The 12,752-nt window shown below is 45.9% G+C and overlaps 10 non-coding genes across 10 annotated transcripts; 5 read left to right on the forward strand and 5 right to left on the reverse strand.

Moving 5' to 3' along the window:
• Nucleotides 1-491: 491 nt before the first annotated feature.
• On the reverse strand, nt 492-564 carry TRNAH-AUG (transfer RNA histidin (anticodon AUG)). Its single transcript has one exon. It is a non-coding gene; the product is annotated as a tRNA-His (tRNA).
• A 779-nt stretch (nt 565-1,343) lies between these two features.
• LOC138297761 (U6 spliceosomal RNA) lies at nt 1,344-1,450 on the forward strand. The gene has a single exon (XR_011204302.1). It is a non-coding gene; the product is annotated as a U6 spliceosomal RNA (small nuclear RNA).
• Nucleotides 1,451-3,232: 1,782 nt separating this feature from the next.
• Nucleotides 3,233-3,305, reverse strand: TRNAH-AUG (transfer RNA histidin (anticodon AUG)). Its single transcript has one exon. It is a non-coding gene; the product is annotated as a tRNA-His (tRNA).
• Nucleotides 3,306-4,084: 779 nt separating this feature from the next.
• Nucleotides 4,085-4,191, forward strand: LOC138297762 (U6 spliceosomal RNA). Its single transcript, XR_011204303.1, has one exon. It is a non-coding gene; the product is annotated as a U6 spliceosomal RNA (small nuclear RNA).
• Nucleotides 4,192-5,973: 1,782 nt separating this feature from the next.
• Nucleotides 5,974-6,046, reverse strand: TRNAH-AUG (transfer RNA histidin (anticodon AUG)). The gene has a single exon. It is a non-coding gene; the product is annotated as a tRNA-His (tRNA).
• A 779-nt stretch (nt 6,047-6,825) lies between these two features.
• LOC138297896 (U6 spliceosomal RNA) lies at nt 6,826-6,932 on the forward strand. The gene has a single exon (XR_011204433.1). It is a non-coding gene; the product is annotated as a U6 spliceosomal RNA (small nuclear RNA).
• Nucleotides 6,933-8,714: 1,782 nt separating this feature from the next.
• On the reverse strand, nt 8,715-8,787 carry TRNAH-AUG (transfer RNA histidin (anticodon AUG)). Its single transcript has one exon. It is a non-coding gene; the product is annotated as a tRNA-His (tRNA).
• Nucleotides 8,788-9,566: 779 nt separating this feature from the next.
• LOC138297763 (U6 spliceosomal RNA) lies at nt 9,567-9,673 on the forward strand. The gene has a single exon (XR_011204304.1). It is a non-coding gene; the product is annotated as a U6 spliceosomal RNA (small nuclear RNA).
• Nucleotides 9,674-11,455: 1,782 nt separating this feature from the next.
• On the reverse strand, nt 11,456-11,528 carry TRNAH-AUG (transfer RNA histidin (anticodon AUG)). Its single transcript has one exon. It is a non-coding gene; the product is annotated as a tRNA-His (tRNA).
• A 779-nt stretch (nt 11,529-12,307) lies between these two features.
• Nucleotides 12,308-12,414, forward strand: LOC138297764 (U6 spliceosomal RNA). The gene has a single exon (XR_011204305.1). It is a non-coding gene; the product is annotated as a U6 spliceosomal RNA (small nuclear RNA).
• Nucleotides 12,415-12,752: the final 338 nt, after the last annotated feature.

The following is a 12,752-nucleotide window of genomic DNA, read 5'->3' on the forward strand; positions in this document are numbered from 1 at the left end:
ATCACAATAGATGAAAAAGTGCAAGGTCTACATAGGGTTCAAACCTGCAGTCTTCAGATCCAAAAGAAGGCATGTTATCTCTTTCACCAGGAGCCTTTTCACATGGGGCTTCTTTCTATAATTTTCAAGAGAGTTCTAAAAGGTGGGTGTCTTGAACAGTTGTTCCTAAAAATCCTGCACAACCAATTTTTTAGACCCCTGCGACCCGCATCTTGACCCTTGAAGTAAAACTATTTTCACTCCAGAAAACAAATGTTGTGAAGTTTTCCTCCCTTGTTCAAAAAGCTTAGGCTTGGGAAACATTCAAAGGTCAGGCTCATAGAATCCAGGACAATCATTAAACTTTCTACTAGCCACAGTTGCTATCACAGCCTCCTTACCACAGAACGATTGTTGGATACATCCCGCACCGGAATGTTAATCCTACAAGAAGACTGAGATAATTAAGAACTCAAGTGCAAATACATGAAAAAAGGGACCGGCAACCCTTCCGAGCCAGATAGGAGTCGAACCTACAATCTTCTGATCCATAGTCAGAAGCGTTATCCATTGCGCCACTGGCCCCATATAAGAGCACTTTCCCCCTTCTCCTTCAGAGAGTGCTAGAGAATGCGCGCCCTCGCGTGTGTGTGTGTCTGTGTTTTAAAACGTCATTCTATCACAATATGTAACCACATTTACAACGCACACTGAAGCTGCAAGTGAACTTACCTGCCCCCCTGAAATTACGTTCTGTCAGGTTTTCGTAACTTACACCAAGGACCCTAGGAGAGAAAAGGACACAAGTGCCAGACCAAGCAGACCCAGCAGCAAAGAAACATTTTGAATAAGCATTAGTTTCTTACAGAGTCTGGTTCAACATCATCGTTTCCAGAGCTGTAAGGGGCTGAGCCTGAGGATTCCTTAGTAAGCAGGCCAGTACAACACTAAAGCGTTTATTATTCAAATACAGGTGAAAATTAAGACACCTTTTCATATGCTCTCTCTGCCCTGGAACCCACCACAACACCATCCCACTCCCACAAGCCATCACCTAGCCTACTGTGCAGCTGACTCACCTTTTCCATCAACGTTCCCCAGGAAGTGTGATGTCACAATGCTCTTTGCCTGTAGTCTGGACCATGAGCCTTTGCAACCTGGCGTAATGAAGATGCTTACAATGTGTGAAGATTTGGACCACAAATATAGGGAATAGAAGTGGATTGTTAGGCCTCATGCCTTATTGCCATGTGTCTCAGAATTGAATGCTTACTGGACCATCCAATCAGCGCTTTCAGGCCACCCTACGTCTGAAGACTGCAGATTCAGGGAGTGTATATACATTGAAGGCTCACCCATGAAGTGTGCTTGCTTCGGCGGCACATATACTAAAATTGGAACGATACAGAGAAGATTAGCATGGCCCCTGCGCAAGGATGACACGCAAATTCGTGAAGCGTTCCATATTTTTAACAGCTTTCGAGAGAGAAAGGTCCTTTGTTTGCAAGTCTTCTAGTAATAATAAAGCAACTTCCAGTGCCTTCCTTCCCATTTGTATTTTTGAATTGGCCGCCCCTCAACATTCTTAAGGTGTTAACCGCTCCTGCAGGCCAATGCCAGTGCCCAGCTGCATTTAGCAAGGAAGACTTCAGCACTTCAGTGACCTTTCTTTCTATTTTCCAGCCTCCCTGTCATTATCCTTTACCCCGTCCCCCAACTCTATACTGTTGCCAGTGACGCATTGCTTTGTGGGAAGCTGGGCAGAGCAGAGAGAAGGGCAGGGCCTATGCAAATGAGGGCCTCTGGGCCATATGGGGACCCCCTTTTCAGCAGGACTGCTAAAGTAAGCCTTGCCACCAGATTGCTTGGTGAAGCTGGAAATACCAGGCCAGGTGAGGCACTGGGTTCTATCGGTCCATTGAGGACCCATTGGGCCGGCCTCCCTCAGTTTCTGAGGTCCAAGAAATGTTCACCCTGCACCCTTTTAGAGAGGTTTTGGCCGATCGTGGCCGATCGGGGATGAGAGGGGCAGAAGGCAGAAAGAGCACAATGCTCTTGAAGCTGCTCTAATCCACCTCTCTCCCCGCCTTGGGTTCCATCTGGGTGTGTCAGGTGTTGGCCCATGGATAACAAGGAACTGGCTCAGTGCATTATGATTCTCACAAAATTAAAAGGGCCATCTATCAAGTGCTAACTCAAACACACTACACACTCTGGCACACATCTGTGTTAACAACCTTTATACCTTGTTTGAAGGATCAAGGACCCCTGTTGAAATCCCAGACCCGCGCACCCCTTGAGGGTGAACGCTTGGCTGTTTCAAAATTCAGTTTTACTGGGGGGTTATGATGGACTTTTCAAGACCCACGTCTGGGCAACATTTGAAATCATTCCCCCCATTTCTCTCAGAAATGCCTGTGGTTCGGGGAGTAGTTGCTCCACAATCTTTCTCTTCCACCAATCAGTAGTATTTCCTTGAGAGCTGTTTACTATATTGAATCTTTGGAGGTAAATGTTCCTTTCATCTGCAAGCAGGCTCTTTTTAAGAATGTTTGCCATCATAGGCAGTGTAACTTTTCGCCCCCTACCTAGGCATTCTAATTCTCTTCCACCAAATCAAAGACATTGCCTCATTGTGCATATAATTGTGTGCCCGCCGTCCCCTGCTTTGTTATTGAGGCTGCCATCAATCGAATGACATCTGCCTGTGCCCAAGAGTAGTATTACTGATGAGCATTAAACTGCAGCCTACTGATTAAAAAATCACAATAGATGAAAAAGTGCAAGGTCTACATAGGGTTCAAACCTGCAGTCTTCAGATCCAAAAGAAGGCATGTTATCTCTTTCACCAGGAGCCTTTTCACATGGGGCTTATTTCTATAATTTTCAAGAGAGTTCTAAAAGGTGGGTGTCTTGAACAGTTGTTCCTAAAAATCCTGCACAACCAATTTTTTAGACCCCTGCGACCCGCATCTTGACCCTTGAAGTAAAACTATTTTCACTCCAGAAAACAAATGTTGTGAAGTTTTCCTCCCTTGTTCAAAAAGCTTAGGCTTGGGAAACATTCAAAGGTCAGGCTCATAGAATCCAGGACAATCATTAAACTTTCTACTAGCCACAGTTGCTATCACAGCCTCCTTACCACGGAACGATTGTTGGATACATCCCGCACCGGAATGTTAATCCTACAAGAAGACTGAGATAATTAAGAACTCAAGTGCAATTACATGAAAAAAGGGACCGGCAACCCTTCCGAGCCAGATAGGAGTCGAACCTACAATCTTCTGATCCATAGTCAGAAGCGTTATCCATTGCGCCACTGGCCCCATATAAGAGCACTTTCCCCCTTCTCCTTCAGAGAGTGCTAGAGAATGCGCGCCCTCGCGTGTGTGTGTGTCTGTGTTTTAAAACGTCATTCTATCACAATATGTAACCACATTTACAACGCACACTGAAGCTGCAAGTGAACTTACCTGCCCCCCTGAAATTACGTTCTGTCAGGTTTTCGTAACTTACACCAAGGACCCTAGGAGAGAAAAGGACACAAGTGCCAGACCAAGCAGACCCAGCAGCAAAGAAACATTTTGAATAAGCATTAGTTTCTTACAGAGTCTGGTTCAACATCATCGTTTCCAGAGCTGTAAGGGGCTGAGCCTGAGGATTCCTTAGTAAGCAGGCCAGTACAACACTAAAGCATTTATTATTCAAATACAGGTGAAAATTAAGACACCTTTTCATATGCTCTCTCTGCCCTGGAACCCACCACAACACCATCCCACTCCCACAAGCCATCACCTAGCCTACTGTGCAGCTGACTCACCTTTTCCATCAACGTTCCCCAGGAAGTGTGATGTCACAATGCTCTTTGCCTGTAGTCTGGACCATGAGCCTTTGCAACCTGGCGTAATGAAGATGCTTACAATGTGTGAAGATTTGGACCACAAATATAGGGAATAGAAGTGGATTGTTAGGCCTCATGCCTTATTGCCATGTGTCTCAGAATTGAATGCTTACTGGACCATCCAATCAGCGCTTTCAGGCCACCCTACGTCTGAAGACTGCAGATTCAGGGAGTGTATATACATTGAAGGCTCACCCATGAAGTGTGCTTGCTTCGGCGGCACATATACTAAAATTGGAACGATACAGAGAAGATTAGCATGGCCCCTGCGCAAGGATGACACGCAAATTCGTGAAGCGTTCCATATTTTTAACAGCTTTCGAGAGAGAAAGGTCCTTTGTTTGCAAGTCTTCTAGTAATAATAAAGCAACTTCCAGTGCCTTCCTTCCCATTTGTATTTTTGAATTGGCCGCCCCTCAACATTCTTAAGGTGTTAACCGCTCCTGCAGGCCAATGCCAGTGCCCAGCTGCATTTAGCAAGGAAGACTTCAGCACTTCAGTGACCTTTCTTTCTATTTTCCAGCCTCCCTGTCATTATCCTTTACCCCGTCCCCCAACTCTATACTGTTGCCAGTGACGCATTGCTTTGTGGGAAGCTGGGCAGAGCAGAGAGAAGGGCAGGGCCTATGCAAATGAGGGCCTCTGGGCCATATGGGGACCCCCTTTTCAGCAGGACTGCTAAAGTAAGCCTTGCCACCAGATTGCTTGGTGAAGCTGGAAATACCAGGCCAGGTGAGGCACTGGGTTCTATCGGTCCATTGAGGACCCATTGGGCCGGCCTCCCTCAGTTTCTGAGGTCCAAGAAATGTTCACCCTGCACCCTTTTAGAGAGGTTTTGGCCGATCGTGGCCGATCGGGGATGGGAGGGGCAGAAGGCAGAAAGAGCACAATGCTCTTGAAGCTGCTCTAATCCACCTCTCTCCCCGCCTTGGGTTCCATCTGGGTGTGTCAGGTGTTTGCCCATGGATAACAAGGAACTGGCTCAGTGCATTATGATTCTCACAAAATTAAAAGGGCCATCTATCAAGTGCTAACTCAAACACACTACACACTCTGGCACACATCTGTGTTAACAACCTTTATACCTTGTTTGAAGGATCAAGGACCCCTGTTGAAATCCCAGACCCGCGCACCCCTTGAGGGTGAACGCTTGGCTGTTTCAAAATTCAGTTTTACTGGGGGGTTATGATGGACTTTTCAAGACCCACGTCTGGGCAACATTTGAAATCATTCCCCCCATTTCTCTCAGAAATGCCTATGGTTCGGGGAGTAGTTGCTCCACAATCTTTCTCTTCCACCAATCAGTAGTATTTCCTTGAGAGCTGTTTACTATATTGAATCTTTGGAGGTAAATGTTCCTTTCATCTGCAAGCAGGCTCTTTTTAAGAATGTTTGCCATCATAGGCAGTGTAACTTTTCGCCCCCTACTTAGGCATTCTAATTCTCTTCCACCAAATCAAAGACATTGCCTCATTGTGCATATAATTGTGTGCCCGCCGTCCCCTGCTTTGTTATTGAGGCTGCCATCAATCGAATGACATCTGCCTGTGCCCAAGAGTAGTATTACTGATGAGCATTAAACTGCAGCCTACTGATAAAAAAATCACAATAGATGAAAAAGTGCAAGGTCTACATAGGGTTCAAACCTGCAGTCTTCAGATCCAAAAGAAGGCATGTTATCTCTTTCACCAGGAGCCTTTTCACATGGGGCTTCTTTCTATAATTTTCAAGAGAGTTCTAAAAGGTGGGTGTCTTGAACAGTTGTTCCTAAAAATCCTGCACAACCAATTTTTTAGACCCCTGCGACCCGCATCTTGACCCTTGAAGTAAAACTATTTTCACTCCAGAAAACAAATGTTGTGAAGTTTTCCTCCCTTGTTCAAAAAGCTTAGGCTTGGGAAACATTCAAAGGTCAGGCTCATAGAATCCAGGACAATCATTAAACTTTCTACTAGCCACAGTTGCTATCACAGCCTCCTTACCACAGAACGATTGTTGGATACATCCCGCACCGGAATGTTAATCCTACAAGAAGACTGAGATAATTAAGAACTCAAGTGCAATTACATGAAAAAAGGGACCGGCAACCCTTCCGAGCCAGATAGGAGTCGAACCTACAATCTTCAGATCCATAGTCAGAAGCGTTATCCATTGCGCCACTGGCCCCATATAAAAGCACTTTCCCCCTTCTCCTTCAGAGAGTGCTAGAGAATGCGCGCCCTCGCGTGTGTGTGTGTCTGTGTTTTAAAACGTCATTCTATCACAATATGTAACCACATTTACAACGCACACTGAAGCTGCAAGTGAACTTACCTGCCCCCCTGAAATTACGTTCTGTCAGGTTTTCGTAACTTACACCAAGGACCCTAGGAGAGAAAAGGACACAAGTGCCAGACCAAGCAGACCCAGCAGCAAAGAAACATTTTGAATAAGCATTAGTTTCTTACAGAGTCTGGTTCAACATCATCGTTTCCAGAGCTGTAAGGGGCTGAGCCTGAGGATTCCTTAGTAAGCAGGCCAGTACAACACTAAAGCGTTTATTATTCAAATACAGGTGAAAATTAAGACACCTTTTCATATGCTCTCTCTGCCCTGGAACCCACCACAACACCATCCCACTCCCACAAGCCATCACCTAGCCTACTGTGCAGCTGACTCACCTTTTCCATCAACGTTCCCCAGGAAGTGTGATGTCACAATGCTCTTTGCCTGTAGTCTGGACCATGAGCCTTTGCAACCTGGCGTAATGAAGATGCTTACAATGTGTGAAGATTTGGACCACAAATATAGGGAATAGAAGTGGATTGTTAGGCCTCATGCCTTATTGCCATGTGTCTCAGAATTGAATGCTTACTGGACCATCCAATCAGCGCTTTCAGGCCACCCTACGTCTGAAGACTGCAGATTCAGGGAGTGTATATACATTGAAGGCTCACCCATGAAGTGTGCTTGCTTCGGCGGCACATATACTAAAATTGGAACGATACAGAGAAGATTAGCATGGCCCCTGCGCAAGGATGACACTCAAATTCGTGAGCCGTTCCATATTTTTAACAGCTTTCGAGAGAGAAAGGTCCTTTGTTTGCAAGTCTTCTAGTAATAATAAAGCAACTTCCAGTGCCTTCCTTCCCATTTGTATTTTTGAATTGGCCGCCCCTCAACATTCTTAAGGTGTTAACCGCTCCTGCAGGCCAATGCCAGTGCCCAGCTGCATTTAGCAAGGAAGACTTCAGCACTTCAGTGACCTTTCTTTCTATTTTCCAGCCTCCCTGTCATTATCCTTTACCCCGTCCCCCAACTCTATACTGTTGCCAGTGACGCATTGCTTTGTGGGAAGCTGGGCAGAGCAGAGAGAAGGGCAGGGCCTATGCAAATGAGGGCCTCTGGGCCATATGGGGACCCCCTTTTCAGCAGGACTGCTAAAGTAAGCCTTGCCACCAGATTGCTTGGTGAAGCTGGAAATACCAGGCCAGGTGAGGCACTGGGTTCTATCGGTCCATTGAGGACCCATTGGGCCGGCCTCCCTCAGTTTCTGAGGTCCAAGAAATGTTCACCCTGCACCCTTTTAGAGAGGTTTTGGCCGATCGTGGCCGATCGGGGATGAGAGGGGCAGAAGGCAGAAAGAGCACAATGCTCTTGAAGCTGCTCTAATCCACCTCTCTCCCCGCCTTGGGTTCCATCTGGGTGTGTCAGGTGTTGGCCCATGGATAACAAGGAACTGGCTCAGTGCATTATGATTCTCACAAAATTAAAAGGGCCATCTATCAAGTGCTAACTCAAACACACTACACACTCTGGCACACATATGTGTTAACAACCTTTATACCTTGTTTGAAGGATCAAGGACCCCTGTTGAAATCCCAGACCCGCGCACCCCTTGAGGGTGAACGCTTGGCTGTTTCAAAATTCAGTTTTACTGGGAGGTTATGATGGACTTTTCAAGACCCACGTCTGGGCAACATTTGAAATCATTCCCCCCATTTCTCTCAGAAATGCCTATGGTTCGGGGAGTAGTTGCTCCACAATCTTTCTCTTCCACCAATCAGTAGTATTTCCTTGAGAGCTGTTTACTATATTGAATCTTTGGAGGTAAATGTTCCTTTCATCTGCAAGCAGGCTCTTTTTAAGAATGTTTGCCATCATAGGCAGTGTAACTTTTCGCCCCCTACCTAGGCATTCTAATTCTCTTCCACCAAATCAAAGACATTGCCTCATTGTGCATATAATTGTGTGCCCGCCGTCCCCTGCTTTGTTATTGAGGCTGCCATCAATCGAATGACATCTGCCTGTGCCCAAGAGTAGTATTACTGATGAGCATTAAACTGCAGCCTACTGATTAAAAAATCACAATAGATGAAAAAGTGCAAGGTCTACATAGGGTTCAAACCTGCAGTCTTCAGATCCAAAAGAAGGCATGTTATCTCTTTCACCAGGAGCCTTTTCACATGGGGCTTCTTTCTATAATTTTCAAGAGAGTTCTAAAAGGTGGGTGTCTTGAACAGTTGTTCCTAAAAATCCTGCACAACCAATTTTTTAGACCCCTGCGACCCGCATCTTGACCCTTGAAGTAAAACTATTTTCACTCCAGAAAACAAATGTTGTGAAGTTTTCCTCCCTTGTTCAAAAAGCTTAGGCTTGGGAAACATTCAAAGGTCAGGCTCATAGAATCCAGGACAATCATTAAACTTTCTACTAGCCACAGTTGCTATCACAGCCTCCTTACCACAGAACGATTGCTGGATACATCCCGCACCGGAATGTTAATCCTACAAGAAGACTGAGATAATTAAGAACTCAAGTGCAATTACATGAAAAAAGGGACCGGCAACCCTTCCGAGCCAGATAGGAGTCGAACCTACAATCTTCTGATCCATAGTCAGAAGCGTTATCCATTGCGCCACTGGCCCCATATAAGAGCACTTTCCCCCTTCTCCTTCAGAGAGTGCTAGAGAATGCGCGCCCTCGCGTGTGTGTGTGTCTGTGTTTTAAAACGTCATTCTATCACAATATGTAACCACATTTACAACGCACACTGAAGCTGCAAGTGAACTTACCTGCCCCCCTGAAATTACGTTCTGTCAGGTTTTCGTAACTTACACCAAGGACCCTAGGAGAGAAAAGGACACAAGTGCCAGACCAAGCAGACCCAGCAGCAAAGAAACATTTTGAATAAGCATTAGTTTCTTACAGAGTCTGGTTCAACATCATCGTTTCCAGAGCTGTAAGGGGCTGAGCCTGAGGATTCCTTAGTAAGCAGGCCAGTACAACACTAAAACGTTTATTATTCAAATACAGGTGAAAATTAAGACACCTTTTCATATGCTCTCTCTGCCCTGGAACCCACCACAACCCCATCCCACTCCCACAAGCCATCACCTAGCCTACTGTGCAGCTGACTCACCTTTTCCATCAACGTTCCCCAGGAAGTGTGATGTCACAATGCTCTTTGCCTGTAGTCTGGACCATGAGCCTTTGCAACCTGGCGTAATGAAGATGCTTACAATGTGTGAAGATTTGGATCACAAATATAGGGAATAGAAGTGGATTGTTAGGCCTCATGCCTTATTGCCATGTGTCTCAGAATTGAATGCTTACTGGACCATCCAATCAGCGCTTTCAGGCCACCCTACGTCTGAAGACTGCAGATTCAGGGAGTGTATATACATTGAAGGCTCACCCATGAAGTGTGCTTGCTTCGGCGGCACATATACTAAAATTGGAACGATACAGAGAAGATTAGCATGGCCCCTGCGCAAGGATGACACGCAAATTCGTGAAGCGTTCCATATTTTTAAAAGCTTTCGAGAGAGAAAGGTCCTTTGTTTGCAAGTCTTCTAGTAATAATAAAGCAACTTCCAGTGCCTTCCTTCCCATTTGTATTTTTGAATTGGCCGCCCCTCAACATTCTTAAGGTGTTAACCGCTCCTGCAGGCCAATGCCAGTGCCCAGCTGCATTTAGCAAGGAAGACTTCAGCACTTCAGTGACCTTTCTTTCTATTTTCCAGCCTCCCTGTCATTATCCTTTACCCCGTCCCCCAACTCTATACTGTTGCCAGTGACGCATTGCTTTGTGGGAAGCTGGGCAGAGCAGAGAGAAGGGCAGGGCCTATGCAAATGAGGGCCTCTGGGCCATATGGGGACCCCCTTTTCAGCAGGACTGCTAAAGTAAGCCTTGCCACCAGATTGCTTGGTGAAGCTGGAAATACCAGGCCAGGTGAGGCACTGGGTTCTATCGGTCCATTGAGGACCCATTGGGCCGGCCTCCCTCAGTTTCTGAGGTCCAAGAAATGTTCACCCTGCACCCTTTTAGAGAGGTTTTGGCCGATCGTGGCCGATCGGGGATGGGAGGGGCAGAAGGCAGAAAGAGCACAATGCTCTTGAAGCTGCTCTAATCCACCTCTCTCCCCGCCTTGGGTTCCATCTGGGTGTGTCAGGTGTTTGCCCATGGATAACAAGGAACTGGCTCAGTGCATTATGATTCTCACAAAATTAAAAGGGCCATCTATCAAGTGCTAACTCAAACACACTACACACTCTGGCACACATCTGTGTTAACAACCTTTATACCTTGTTTGAAGGATCAAGGACCCCTGTTGAAATCCCAGACCCGCGCACCCCTTGAGGGTGAACGCTTGGCTGTTTCAAAATTCAGTTTTACTGGGGGGTTATGATGGACTTTTCAAGACCCACGTCTGGGCAACATTTGAAATCATTCCCCCCATTTCTCTCAGAAATGCCTATGGTTCGGGGAGTAGTTGCTCCACAATCTTTCTCTTCCACCAATCAGTAGTATTTCCTTGAGAGCTGTTTACTATATTGAATCTTTGGAGGTAAATGTTCCTTTCATCTGCAAGCAGGCTCTTTTTAAGAATGTTTGCCATCATAGGCAGTGTAACTTTTCGCCCCCTACCTAGGCATTCTAATTCTCTTCCACCAAATCAAAGACATTGCCTCATTGTGCATATAATTGTGTGCCCGCCGTCCCCTGCTTTGTTATTGAGGCTGCCATCAATCGAATGACATCTGCCTGTGCCCAAGAGTAGTATTACTGATGAGCATTAAACTGCAGCCTACTGATAAAAAAATCACAATAGATGAAAAAGTGCAAGGTCTACATAGGGTTCAAACCTGCAGTCTTCAGATCCAAAAGAAGGCATGTTATCTCTTTCACCAGGAGCCTTTTCACATGGGGCTTCTTTCTATAATTTTCAAGAGAGTTCTAAAAGGTGGGTGTCTTGAACAGTTGTTCCTAAAAATCCTGCACAACCAATTTTTTAGACCCCTGCGACCCGCATCTTGACCCTTGAAGTAAAACTATTTTCACTCCAGAAAACAAATGTTGTGAAGTTTTCCTCCCTTGTTCAAAAAGCTTAGGCTTGGGAAACATTCAAAGGTCAGGCTCATAGAATCCAGGACAATCATTAAACTTTCTACTAGCCACAGTTGCTATCACAGCCTCCTTACCACAGAACGATTGCTGGATACATCCCGCACCGGAATGTTAATCCTACAAGAAGACTGAGATAATTAAGAACTCAAGTGCAATTACATGAAAAAAGGGACCGGCAACCCTTCCGAGCCAGATAGGAGTCGAACCTACAATCTTCTGATCCATAGTCAGAAGCGTTATCCATTGCGCCACTGGCCCCATATAAGAGCACTTTCCCCCTTCTCCTTCAGAGAGTGCTAGAGAATGCGCGCCCTCGCGTGTGTGTGTGTCTGTGTTTTAAAACGTCATTCTATCACAATATGTAACCACATTTACAACGCACACTGAAGCTGCAAGTGAACTTACCTGCCCCCCTGAAATTACGTTCTGTCAGGTTTTCGTAACTTACACCAAGGACCCTAGGAGAGAAAAGGACACAAGTGCCAGACCAAGCAGACCCAGCAGCAAAGAAACATTTTGAATAAGCATTAGTTTCTTACAGAGTCTGGTTCAACATCATCGTTTCCAGAGCTGTAAGGGGCTGAGCCTGAGGATTCCTTAGTAAGCAGGCCAGTACAACACTAAAACGTTTATTATTCAAATACAGGTGAAAATTAAGACACCTTTTCATATGCTCTCTCTGCCCTGGAACCCACCACAACCCCATCCCACTCCCACAAGCCATCACCTAGCCTACTGTGCAGCTGACTCACCTTTTCCATCAACGTTCCCCAGGAAGTGTGATGTCACAATGCTCTTTGCCTGTAGTCTGGACCATGAGCCTTTGCAACCTGGCGTAATGAAGATGCTTACAATGTGTGAAGATTTGGATCACAAATATAGGGAATAGAAGTGGATTGTTAGGCCTCATGCCTTATTGCCATGTGTCTCAGAATTGAATGCTTACTGGACCATCCAATCAGCGCTTTCAGGCCACCCTACGTCTGAAGACTGCAGATTCAGGGAGTGTATATACATTGAAGGCTCACCCATGAAGTGTGCTTGCTTCGGCGGCACATATACTAAAATTGGAACGATACAGAGAAGATTAGCATGGCCCCTGCGCAAGGATGACACGCAAATTCGTGAAGCGTTCCATATTTTTAAAAGCTTTCGAGAGAGAAAGGTCCTTTGTTTGCAAGTCTTCTAGTAATAATAAAGCAACTTCCAGTGCCTTCCTTCCCATTTGTATTTTTGAATTGGCCGCCCCTCAACATTCTTAAGGTGTTAACCGCTCCTGCAGGCCAATGCCAGTGCCCAGCTGCATTTAGCAAGGAAGACTTCAGCACTTCAGTGACCTTTCTTTCTATTTTCCAGCCTCCCTGTCATTATCCTTTACCCCGTCCCCCAACTCTATACTGTTGCCAGTGACGCATTGCTTTGTGGGAAGCTGGGCAGAGCAGAGAGAAGGGCAGGGCCTATGCAAATGAGGGCCTCTGGGCC

Source organism: Pleurodeles waltl, chromosome 5 (assembly GCF_031143425.1).
Source record: "Pleurodeles waltl isolate 20211129_DDA chromosome 5, aPleWal1.hap1.20221129, whole genome shotgun sequence".
NCBI lineage: Eukaryota > Metazoa > Chordata > Amphibia > Caudata > Salamandridae > Pleurodeles > Pleurodeles waltl.